The following is a 12,187-nucleotide window of genomic DNA, read 5'->3' as shown; positions in this document are numbered from 1 at the left end:
CAAAATTTTGAAAAGGTTTGATGGAGTCAAGATAGAGAAGATGTTTCCATTTGTAGAGAATCCAAGAATATGGGCTGTAAATATCAGATAGTCACTAATAAATCCAATTGGGAATTCAGGAGAATATCTTTACCCAGAGACTGATGAGAATATGAAACTCGCTATCACAGGGAGTGCTTAAGGTGAATAGTATAGATACTTTTAAGGGGAAGCTGGATAAACATGTGGGGGAGAGAGGGGTAGAATGAAATCAGGATAGGGTGGGATGAAGGGGGGGTGGGAGGGAGGAGGCTCGTGTGGAGCAGAAACACCAGCAGGGAACAGATGGGCCAAATGACCTGTTTCTGTAAATTCTGCACAATTAATTCCATTTCTCCACAGCTCTGTTGCTGATTTCTGGCTTTAGCTGCAAGGAATACCTTATTTTCTACTCTTCTTCAATGAGTAACTCATGAGTAACGTCAATTATATTCTGCGATGAGTAACTCACCTCCTGACTCCCCAAAGCCTGTCCACCATCTACAAGGCACAGATCAGGAGTGTGATGGGATACTCTCCACTTGCCTGGATGAGTGCAGCTCCAACAACACTTGTCATAATGACGGGTCACAGCCAGAATTACTTATGGACATATTGAATTTTTTTAAGGAAGACACATGTTTTTTACAAAGACTACAAGCAAAAGCTGGCTGAGAATGTAAAGTAGCCACGTTCTGGAAAATTCCTATGTGGATTACACTTGACCGACTAGTCCAGAGAACATGGAATGTCGCACCTAAAAGGGGTCAAAGCCTACTTCAGACAGAGACACTTGAAAGGGGGAGTTGCAATGCAAAAGGCCGTACTTCATTCTCCTGTGGTTGTGGAGACAATGGAGACTGATTACCACATCTCAGCAGAAACCATCTCTTGTTGAGTTATATCTCAGAATGTGGAAATGGTTTGACTTGAAAGGAAGCAGATTCTGGGTGAAAGACATGCTTGTTTTTTCCCTTCCAGGAATATACAAGAAAAGGGGTTAAAAAGACAGGTGCAACCCTGACCTGTATGTGTTAGTTCTGGTGTGCTAGTTCTGGTGTGCTAGTGAGAGTCACAGAAGAGGACTGGCTAGGCACCCCTTTTTAGCTTTCAGGCAAAGGTTCTTTTTTCTCTGACTCTGTTGCTGGAGGCATGTCACAAGTCAGCAAAGCTACAGTCAAGAAGGGAGCAGGACAGCTCCTTCAGATAACCTGCAGAACCAAATGTTTCCAAACCAACTGCTCAACTGCTGAAGTCAGCTCTACTGGAATCACCCAACATCACAGCAGCAACATTTCACCATCTATGCCTCACAGACAAGCCAAAGACTAATTTGTAGATTTTTTTTAACTTTTATTTTTCGGATTCAGCATCTCATTTCAAATCTGTGTGTGTGTTGCATTTTTTGTTTTTCTTGGGTTTTAGTAACTAATAAACTTTCTTTTTCTTCAAGAAATCCTGGTTAAATTGGCTCCTTCTAAAACATAAATGCAATTGGACTGGGGAAAGGTGTCCACGGGTGAAGGGATCCTTTTTAAATTAACCTTGTTGCAACCAACCGAGGGGGTTGAATAAAGAAAGGGAGCCAGTTCATCCTTCCTCACCCGGGAGCATAACAATGTGGGGTATCTTGTCTGTGGTCATAACAAATTGGGGGAAACTGGTTGTAACACATTCAAGGAGCTCAACACCATCCAGGACAAAGCAGCCTGCTTGATTGGCTCCACATCAAACATTCGCTCCCTCCACCACAAGTTGCAGCGGTGTGTACCATCTCCAAGATGCACTGCAGCAACTCACTGAGGCTCCTTCCAAAGCTGCAACCTTTATTACCTCAAAGGACAAGGGCAGCAGGTTGATGTATCTATCCTTCCATGACCTCACCCCTCCCTATAATTTCCTCCAGCCTTACAACCCTCTAATTCTGGCCTCTTGCACATCCCTGATTTTAATTGCTGCACCATTGGTGGCCACATCTTAGCTGCCTGGGCCCTGAAGCTCTGGAATTCCCTTTTAAACCTCTCCGGCTCTTGAACATCAGGAGAGTTTCCTGGGTTCCAGAACCCGCATGGGACAGGGGTAGGGCCACATGACCTGCTGGATTCAATCCAGAATTCTGATTTCCCATCACTCAGAGTGTCTGCGGCAGGGATTGAACACAGGACCTCATAACTGTGAGGCTGGAATGTTCCCAGGGAGCCAGGGGCCCATTCCCCCGCCTGCATTGCATTACCTGAAAGCCAAACAGGAGTGTTATTATTGTTGGGAGTTTATTATGGGCTGCCAAAACAGTGGAAGAGCAAGAAATGTAGACAAATCTAGACAGAACATAGAAATAAAACAGGGACATAATGACGGCTTGCTTACTGGAGCTCTTGAAATGAAGATAAAGCTAAAACTAAAATGAGACTTAATAAAGAGGCGTATGACAATCCAAGGCAAGTAATGCAAAGAAAACTGAGTAGTAATGATGTGAAACTCACTGCCCACAAGGGGACTGGAAGTGAAGACAATTCATGATTTCAATAGGAAATTGGATGGGAACTTGAGGGAAATAAACCTGTAGGGATATGGGGATAGAGCGGGGGGAATGAGACTGACTGGATTACTCTACAGAGGGCAGGCATGGACTCAATGGGCTGAATGGTCTCCTCTTGTGCCACAATAACCTCATGAAAGTCTATGAAACTCTGGGGACGATGGTTTGAGGTATGGAAATTTCAAACTCACAGACTATGGTCTTATTGGCCATTCGTCTACTCCCATCGAATAACATTTTGAGCATGGCTATATATTTGCGATATTCCCACCCCTCTTTGTTCCTGTACCTGGGAGCTGAGCTGAGAGATTAAATCTCGGAGATCCAGGGAAACCACTTCCATGGACTTGCTCATTGAGGATTCCTGACAATCTGCAAGTTCGTCAATCCGTTTAAAATCCACGTGTATCCAAAAGATGTACAGATCCTTAGCGTTTAACAGCAGCCGCTCCACATCCTGTAAATAACAACAGACAGGGGGTGAGGGGGCCACAGGAGCTGATTGAGGAGTAAGATGCTATGTGAAGTAGACTAGTAATGAGGGGGAATGAGGTGGGATACAAATAAGGGGTGATTAAGGCTAGAGGGACAGTGATGGGAGAGTGGTGGGGGCGATGGGGAAGGGGAGGGAGATTAGGGGAGGGAGATGGGGAGGGGGTATGGAGGTATGGGGAAGGGCTCTGGGGTACTGAGGGTACGAGACAGTGGGTGAGGGGGGGGGGGAGGGGGGATGGGAGATGGGGGTGTGGGTGTGGGTGATGGGGAGGGGAGAGGCTATGGGGAGAAGTGATGGGGTGGGGGTATGAGGAGGGGAATGGGGAGGGGGGAAAGACTTTAGGGGTTTGAATGAACAAAAAATGAGTTATCCTTACTTGCATTTGCAACCAATAGGTGTAGGCGATGTTGGTGCTTGGTAAGCTGCACAAGATCATGTTGTGATCTTCAAACGATGGGTTTCCCATTTTCTCTTGTTTCTTAAATTAAAAAAAATCTTGTCTGAAAATCATTCTCATTATTCTTCCAAACTAGGAACATAAGAACACGGGGAGGCCATTCAGCCCTTCGAGTCTGTTTTTGTTATTCATTCATGGGATGTGGGTGTCACTCACTAGGCCAGCATTTATTGCCCATCCCTAGTTGCCCTTGAGAAAGTGGTGGTGAGTTGCCTTCTTGAACTGCTGCAGCCTATGTGGTGTAGGTATACCCACAGTGCTGTTAGGGAAGGAGTTCCAGGATTTTGACCCAGCAACAGTGAAGGTACGGCGATATATTTCCAAGTCAGGATGGTGAGTGACTTGGAGGGGAACTTCCAGATGGTGGTGTTCCCATCTATCTGCTGCCCTTGTCCTTCTAGATGGTAGTGGTCATGAGTTTGGAAGGTGCTGTCTAAGGAGCCTTGGTGAGTTTCTGCAGTGCATCTTGTAGATGGTACACACTGCTGCTACTGTGCATCAGTGGTGGAGGGAGTGAATGTTTGTGGATGGGGTGCCAATCAAGCAGACTGCTTTGTCCTGGATGTTTCAAGCTTCTTGAGTGCTGTGGGAGCTGCACTCATCCAGGCAAGTGGAGAGTATTCCATCACACTCCTGACTTGTGCCTTGTAGATGGTGGACAGGCTTTGGGGAGTCAGGAGGTGAGTTACTTGCCATAGGATTCCTAGATTCTGACCTGCTCTTGTAGCCACAGTATTTATATTGCTGGTCGAGTTCAGTTTCTGGTCAATGGTAACCCCCAGGATGTTTTTAGGGGGGATTCAATGATGGCAATGCCATTGAACGTCAAGGGGTGATGGTTAGATTCTCTCTTGTTGATGTTCATTGCCTGGCACTTGTGTGGTGCAAATGTTACTTGCCATTTGTCAGCCCAAGCCTGGATATTGTCCATGTCTTGCTGCATTTGGACATGGACTGCTTCAGTTCAGTCCCACTGTTGAGTCAGATTGTGTCTGATCCGCATCTTAACTCCATTTCTCTGCCTATGCTGCATACCTGTCAATGCCCCTTACCAACAGAAATCCAGCCACCTCAGGCTTGAAAGCTTCAATTGACCCCTGAACCCCTCGCCCCACCCACCCCACCCCAACACCTGGAGGGGAGGGCGTTCCAGGTTTCTACTCCTCTGTGTGAAGAAGTGCTTCCTTACATCACGCATCAATGGCCTGGCTCTACTTTTAAGATTCTTGCCCTCGTGCCATCACTCCCCCTCCCACCCCACCCCCCAACAACCCCCACCCCCACCAGAGTGAAAAGTGTCCTATCTTGACCCTATCATCAGTATAAACATTTGAGATGGGGCTGATAGCTCCTTCCTTCATTGTAGTTGGTGTTTTACCGGACAGCATGAAGAGTTGACCTGCCTTGTGTGTTACTGGGAGCACGTGTTGCCTTGACAGGCCAGCAACGAAAACCATGAGTGAACCAGTTGGGTTTTTATAACAATCCGCTAACTTCCTGGTCACCTCTGCTGGTGTCAAGCCAAAAATGACCAGATTTATGAAGCTCAAATTCTGAAAATCACATGGTGGACTTTGAACTAAAGGCGATTAGACCAGCACCATGACCAATCAGTTATCAGGATCCTGAATCTGAATTGTACCATCAGCTATCCTGAACCTCCCATCTCCCAATCTGGAAATCAAGAGAATTGTGAATCTTACATATTTTATAAGTAATTCTCGGACATCCTGCAGGATTTTCCTGGATAGATTCAGGCTTCTTTGGAAGGTGATGTTAAGGGTGCTGGAATCAGTTGACGAAGAGATGGTGAAGAGGGTAACCGAGACGATCAGCAGCAAAATCACCGCCATCAATCCGATCTGGAAAGATCATCAGAAGATTGTCAAGAGTAACCGACACTAATCAATACATAAAAACATATGAATTAGGAGCAGGAGTAGGTCACTCAGCCCTTCGAGACTGCTCTGCCATTCAATAAGATCATGGCTGAACCTCAACACCACATTCCCACCTACCCCGGATAACCTTTGACTCCCTTATTAGTCAAGACCCTATCTACCCCTGCCTTAAACATATTCACTGACTATCTCCATCACTCTCTGGGGGTGAGAGTTCCAAAGACTCATGTCCCTCTGGGAGAAAAAACATTTCTTCTCATCTCCATCTTCAATGGGAGACCCCTTTATTTTTAAACTGTGTAGCCTAGTCCTAGTCTCTCCCACAAGAGGAAGCATCCTTTCTGCATTCAACCTGTCAATTCCTCACAGGATATGATATATTTCAAAAAGATCATCTCTCATTCTTCTAAACTCCAATGGATACAGGCCCAGACTGACCAACTTTCCTCGTAAAATAACCCATTAAGCCAGGTATCAATGCAATGATCCTTCTCTGAACTGCTTCCAATGCAGTTATATCCTTTCTTAAATACGGAGGCCAAAGCACTACACAGTACGCCAGATGTGGTCTCACCAATGCCCTATATGACTGTAGCTAAACTTCCCTGCATTAATATTCCATTCCACTTGCAATAAATGACAACATTCCATTTGCCGATCAAGCATTAACGTCACCCTAGCCACTGCTAGTCATCTTCTAGTTAGTGTTAACCATGGCTCAATGTGCAGCACTCTAAATTTTGAGTGACTATTAAATCCCACTCCAGAGAATTGGCCACAAGGCTGGCACTGGACTGCAGTACTGAGGGAGTGCCACACTGTCAGAGGGTCAGTACTGAGGGAGTGCCACACTGTCAGAGGGTCAGTACTGAGGGAGTGCCACACTGTCAGAGGGTCAGTACTGAGGGAGTGCCACACTGTCAGAGGATCAGTACTGAGGGAGTGCCACACTGTCAGAGGGTCAGTACTTAGGAAGCGCTGCACTGTCGGAGGGTCAGTACTGGAGGAGTGCAGTGGTGTAGTGGTATTGTCACTGGGTTAGTATTCCAGGGCCCCAGGACAATGCTCTGTGGAGCTGGGTTTAAATCCCACCATGGTGGATGTGGACATAGACTTCAATATAAATCTGGTATTAAACATCTAATGATGACCATGAAACTATTGCTGATTGTCGTTAAAAACCCCTCTGGTTCACTAATGTCCTTACCCGGTCTGGCCTACATGTGACCCCAGACCCACAGCAATTTGGTTGACTCTTAACTGCCCCTGAAATGTCTGAGTGGGACACTCAGCTGTGTCAAACTGCTCAAAAGTCAACAAAAAAGAATGAAACCGGACGGACCACTCAGCATTGACCTAGGGATTGGAAACTCAGCCCTGTCAACCCTGCAAAGTCCTGTGGACTAACATCTGGGGGTTTGTGCCAAAATTGGGAGAGCTGTCTCACAGACTAGTCAAGCAACAGCCTGACATAGTCATCCTCACAGAATCGTAACTTACAGATAATGTCCCAGACACCACCATCACCATCCCTGGGTATGTCCTGTCTCACTGGCAGGACAGACCCAGCACAGTGGTATACAGTGGGGAGGGAGTTTCCCTGGGAGTCTTCAACATCGAATCCAGACCCTATGAATTCTCATGGCATCAGGTCAAACATGGGCAAGGAAACCTCCTGCTGATTACCATGTACCGCCCTCCCTCAGCTGATGAATCAGTGCTCCTCCATGTTGAACACCACTTGGAGGAAGCACCGAGGGTGACAAGGGCGCAGAATGTACTCTTGGTGGGGGATTTCAATGTCCATCGCCAACATTGATTCAGTAGCACCTGAGTCCTAAAGGACATAGCTGTTAGACTGGGTCTGCTGCAGGTGGTGAGGGAACCAACAAGAGGGAAAAATATACTTGACCTCATTCTCGCCAACCTGCTGCCACAAATTTATCTGTTCATGACAGTGTCAGTAGGAATGACCACCGCACAGTCATTGTGGAGACGAAGTCACGCCTTCCCACTGAGGATACCATCCATTGTGTTGTGTGGCACTATCACCATGCCAAATGGGATAGACTGGGCAACCATGAGGCCCTGTGGGCCATCAGCAGCAGCAGAATTATACTCGAACACAATCTGTAAACTTATTGCCCAGCATATCCCCCACTCTAACATTACCTCAAACCAAGGGATCAAGGCTGGTTCAATGAAGAGTGCAGGAGGGCATGCCAGGAGCAGCACCAGGCATACCTAAAAATGAGGTGTCAACGTAGTGAAGCTACAACACAGGACTACTTGCATGCCAAACAGCATAAGCAACAAGCGATAGACAGAGCTAAGCGATTCACAACTCCGGAGTCCATCTTAAGATCAGAAGTGGGGCTGTTCACTGATGATTGCACAATGTTCAGCACCATTCATGACTCTTCAGATGCTGAAGCAGTCTATCTCCAAATGCAGCAAGACTTGGACAATACCAAGGCTTGGGCTGACAAATGACAAGTACCATTCATGCCACACAAGTGCCAGGCAATGACCATCTCCAACCAGAGAGAATCCAACCATCACCCTTTGATGTTCAATGGCATTACCATCACTGAATCCCCCATTATCAACATCCTGGGCATTACCATTGACCAGAAATTGAACTGGACTAGTCATATTAATACTGTGGATATAAGAGCAGGTCAGAGGCTAGGAATCCTGTGACGAGTAACTCACCTCCTGACTCCCCAAAGCCTGTCCACCACCTACAAGGCACAAGTCAGGAGTGTGATGGAATACTCCCCACTTGTCTGGATGAGTGCAGTTCCTACAACACTCAAGAAGCTTGACACCATCCAGGATAAAGCAGCCTGCTTAATTGGCACCACATCCACAAACATTCATTCCCTCCACCACCATGCACAGTAGCAGCAGTGTGTACCATCTACAAGATGCACTGCTGGAATTCACCAAGGCTGCTTAGACAGCACCTTCCAAACTCACAACCACTACAATCTAGAAGTACAAGGGCAGCAGATAGATGGGAACACCACCACCTGGAAGTTCCCTTCTAAGTCACTCATTATAGTGACATGGAAATATATCGCTGTTCCTTCACTGTTGCTGGGTCAAAATCCCGGAACTCACTCCCCAAACTCACTAGCATGCACATACGCCACATGGACTGCAATGGTTCAAGAAGGCAGCTCACCACCACCTTCTCAAGGGCTATTAGGGATGGGCAATAAATGCTGGCCCAGCCAGCGACACTCACATCCCATGAAGCAATAAAAAGAAGTGCAGCATTGTCAGAGGGTCAGTACTGAGGGAGCGCTGCACTGTTGGACGTACAGTACTGAGGGAGTGCTGCACTGTTGAACGGTTAGTACTGAACAACTGCTGCACTGTTGGATGGTCAGTACTGAGGGAGTGCTGCACTGATGGAGGGTCGGTACTGAGGGAGTGCTGCACTGTCGGGGGATCAGTACTGATAGAGTGCTGCACTGTTGGAGGGGCAGTACTGAGGAAGTGCTGCACTGTCAGGGGGCTCAGTACTGAGGGAGTGCTGCATGGTTGGAGGGTTAGAATTGAAAGAGTGTTGCATTGTTGGAAGGTCAGTACTGAGGCAGTGCTGCACTGATGGAGGGTCGGTACTGAGGGAGTGCTGCACTGTCAGAGGGTCAGTACTGAGAGAGTGCTGCACTGTTGGAGGGTCAGTACTGAGAGAGTGCTGCACTGTCAGGAGTGCATATTTCGAATGAGACACATGAGGCTCCATCTGGATCCAGTTCTATCTTTTGGCATTGTTTCAGAGCAGGGGAGTTCTTCCCAGTGTCCTGGCCAGTATTAATGCCCCAATCACCATCACTACAACAGATTATCTGATCATGATCACATTGCTGTTTGTGGGATCTTCCTGTGGAAATTGACTCCCACATTTCCTACATTACAGCAGTGACTACACTTTATAAAGTACTTCGTTGGCTGCAAAGAACTTTGGTATATCCTGAAGCTGTGAAAGGCGATAGAGAAATGCAAATCCCTTCAGAGGTCAGATTACAGGAATACCACATTGAGGTTAAATACTAGATTGAGATTCAATATCTGATTGAGGTTAAATATCAGATCAAGATTCAATATCAGATTGAGGTAGAATATCAGAACGAGATAAATATTAGACCGAGATTAAATATCCGATCGATATTCAATATCAGATCGAGATAAATATCAGATTGAGTTTAACCACCAGATCGAGATTAAATATCAGATCAAGATAATATGTGAATGAGATTAAATATCAGGTTGAGGTTAAATTTCAGATCAAGATTAAATATCAGATCGAGATTAAATACCTGAATGAGGTTAAATATCAGATCAGGATTAAATATCAGGTTGAGATTAAATTTCAGATCGAGATTAAATATCAGATTGAGATAAATATCTGAACGAGATTAAATATCAGGTTGAGGTTAAATTTCAGATCGAGATTAAATATCAGATCAAGATAAATATCTGAACAAGATTAAATATCAGATTGAGATTAAATATCGGATTGAGATTAAATATCAGATTGAGATAAATATCTGAATGTGATTAAATATCAGGTTGAGGTTAAATTTCAGATCAAGATGAAATATCAGACTGAGATTAGATATCTGAACGTGATTAAATTTCAGGTTGAGATAAATATCTGAACGAGAGTAAATATCCGATCGAGATTAAATATCAGACTGAAATTAAATATCAGATTGAGATTAATATCTGAATGTGATTAAATATCAGACTGAGATTAAATATCAGACTGAGATTAAGTATCAGGTTGAGGTTAAATATCTGAATGAGATTAAATATCAGGTTGAGGTTAAATTCCAGATCGAGATTAAATATCAGATCAAGATTAAATATCAGATTGAAATTAAATATCTGAATGAGATTAAATATCGGGTTGAGGTTAAATTTCAGATCGATATTAAATATCAGCTCAAGATTAAATATCTGAACATGATTAAATATCAGATTGAGATTAAATATCTGAAAGATATTAAATATCAGATTGAGATTAGATATCTGAACGTGATTAAATATCAGATTGAGATTAGATATCAGATTGAGGTTAGATATCAGATGGAGGTTAAATATCAGATGGGGATTAAATATCAGGTAGAGATTAAATATCAGATGGAGATTAAATACCAGATTGAGATTAAATATCAGACTGAGATTAAATATCAGGTTGAGATTAAATATCAGATGGAGATTAAATATCAGATCGAGATTAAATATCAGATGGAGATTAAATATCAGATCAAGATTAAATATCAGATGGAGATTAATTATCAGACTGAGATTAAATATCAGATGGAGATTAAATATCAGATGGAGATTAAATATCAGACTGAGATTAAATATCAGATGGAGATTAAATATCAGATTGAGATTAAATATCAGATGGAGATTAAATATCAGACCGAGATTAAATATCAGATTAAGATTAAATCATTAATGCTGAGAAGTTATACTTTACCTCAGTGATTCTGACAATTGGAACCTGGGTTCTGATTTAATGACTCGCAGCAGGACACGAGATGGGAGCTTACTGACACTGCCTGGGAGATTTATAGGGTGCCTGGTGTTCTGACCCACCCACCACAACCAGATGCAGTAAAGACAAAGTTAGTTTGTAAATGTGAAAATTTCATAATGAAAAATGCACTGTGGTTTTAGGGGGTGCGTACGGGAGTTTTTTACAGTCAGATATCACTTTTGTTCCTGTGGCTTTCCAACCGAAAACTAATCACATATCGAAAGACAGGGTCAAAAACAAACAAATGTAAATGAAACTGCAGCAGTACACTCGCAATAGATTCTTAATAAATAGAAAAAGAAAATGTGTATTTATATATGTAAATATTGATTAGCTGTGATAATTTGATGTATTGGTCTGTTGTGGTATTTTGATATGAATATTGATTTGCCATGTGTAAATCGTCTCAAAGAATGATTGGATGGTTACAGTGCAGCAGGAGGACATTGCGCCCATTGTGTCCTAGCTAGCTCTCTGCTAGAGCAATGCACTTCATCCTATTTCCTGCCCTGAAGCCCTGTCATTTTTCTCTCTACAGATAATTATCTAATTCCCTTTTGAAAGCCACATTTGGCTCTGCCTCCACCACACTCTCAGGCAGCGCATTCCGGACCCTAACCACTCTCTGCGTGGTAAAGTTTTTCCTCATGTCACCATTGCTTCATAAATATTGAGTTATGGTGATTATTTAATGTGAATATTGATTTATGGTGATAAACCTGATATAAATACATGGCCAGTTTAACAGGAAACCCAATATATTGGTCACGGATGAGTTTTCCTGAGTTTGGTGACACAGTTTCTGTAAAAGGGAAGTGGTTAGCCTCATTTTCCTGGGGCTGGAAAGATGCGAAATTGCAGCATCTCTGGGGGCTGTCTGGTAGGTGACTGGGGAAGCCCTCGGAAAGGAGAATCCTTCCAGAGCAGGAACGTGAATCTGATTGTGAAGGGCTAGTGGAATCTTCCCACCACATCAACACTTTCAAGTACAAATTCAGTTCTTCAGCGCGGAGACCTTTACTTTAAATTGTGCCTCTTCTGAGAAAGACTCTCCCCTTGTGGTATATTCGGGACTTTTTACACTTGGGGAGCTGCAAATAGTTTTCAGGATGGAGGGGATATTGCAGCAAAAAGGAATAATATGGCTGATTCAAAGACTGAGGGTTGTCTGGAGTCAGTGCATTGAATCAATCTTATTCCCCAATCACTGACT

The sequence above is a fragment of the Carcharodon carcharias genome, chromosome 10 (genome assembly GCF_017639515.1).
Source record: "Carcharodon carcharias isolate sCarCar2 chromosome 10, sCarCar2.pri, whole genome shotgun sequence".
Classification (NCBI taxonomy): domain Eukaryota; kingdom Metazoa; phylum Chordata; class Chondrichthyes; order Lamniformes; family Lamnidae; genus Carcharodon; species Carcharodon carcharias.
The sequence above is the reverse complement of the archived record's forward strand: the minus strand, read 5'-3'. Positions refer to the sequence as shown.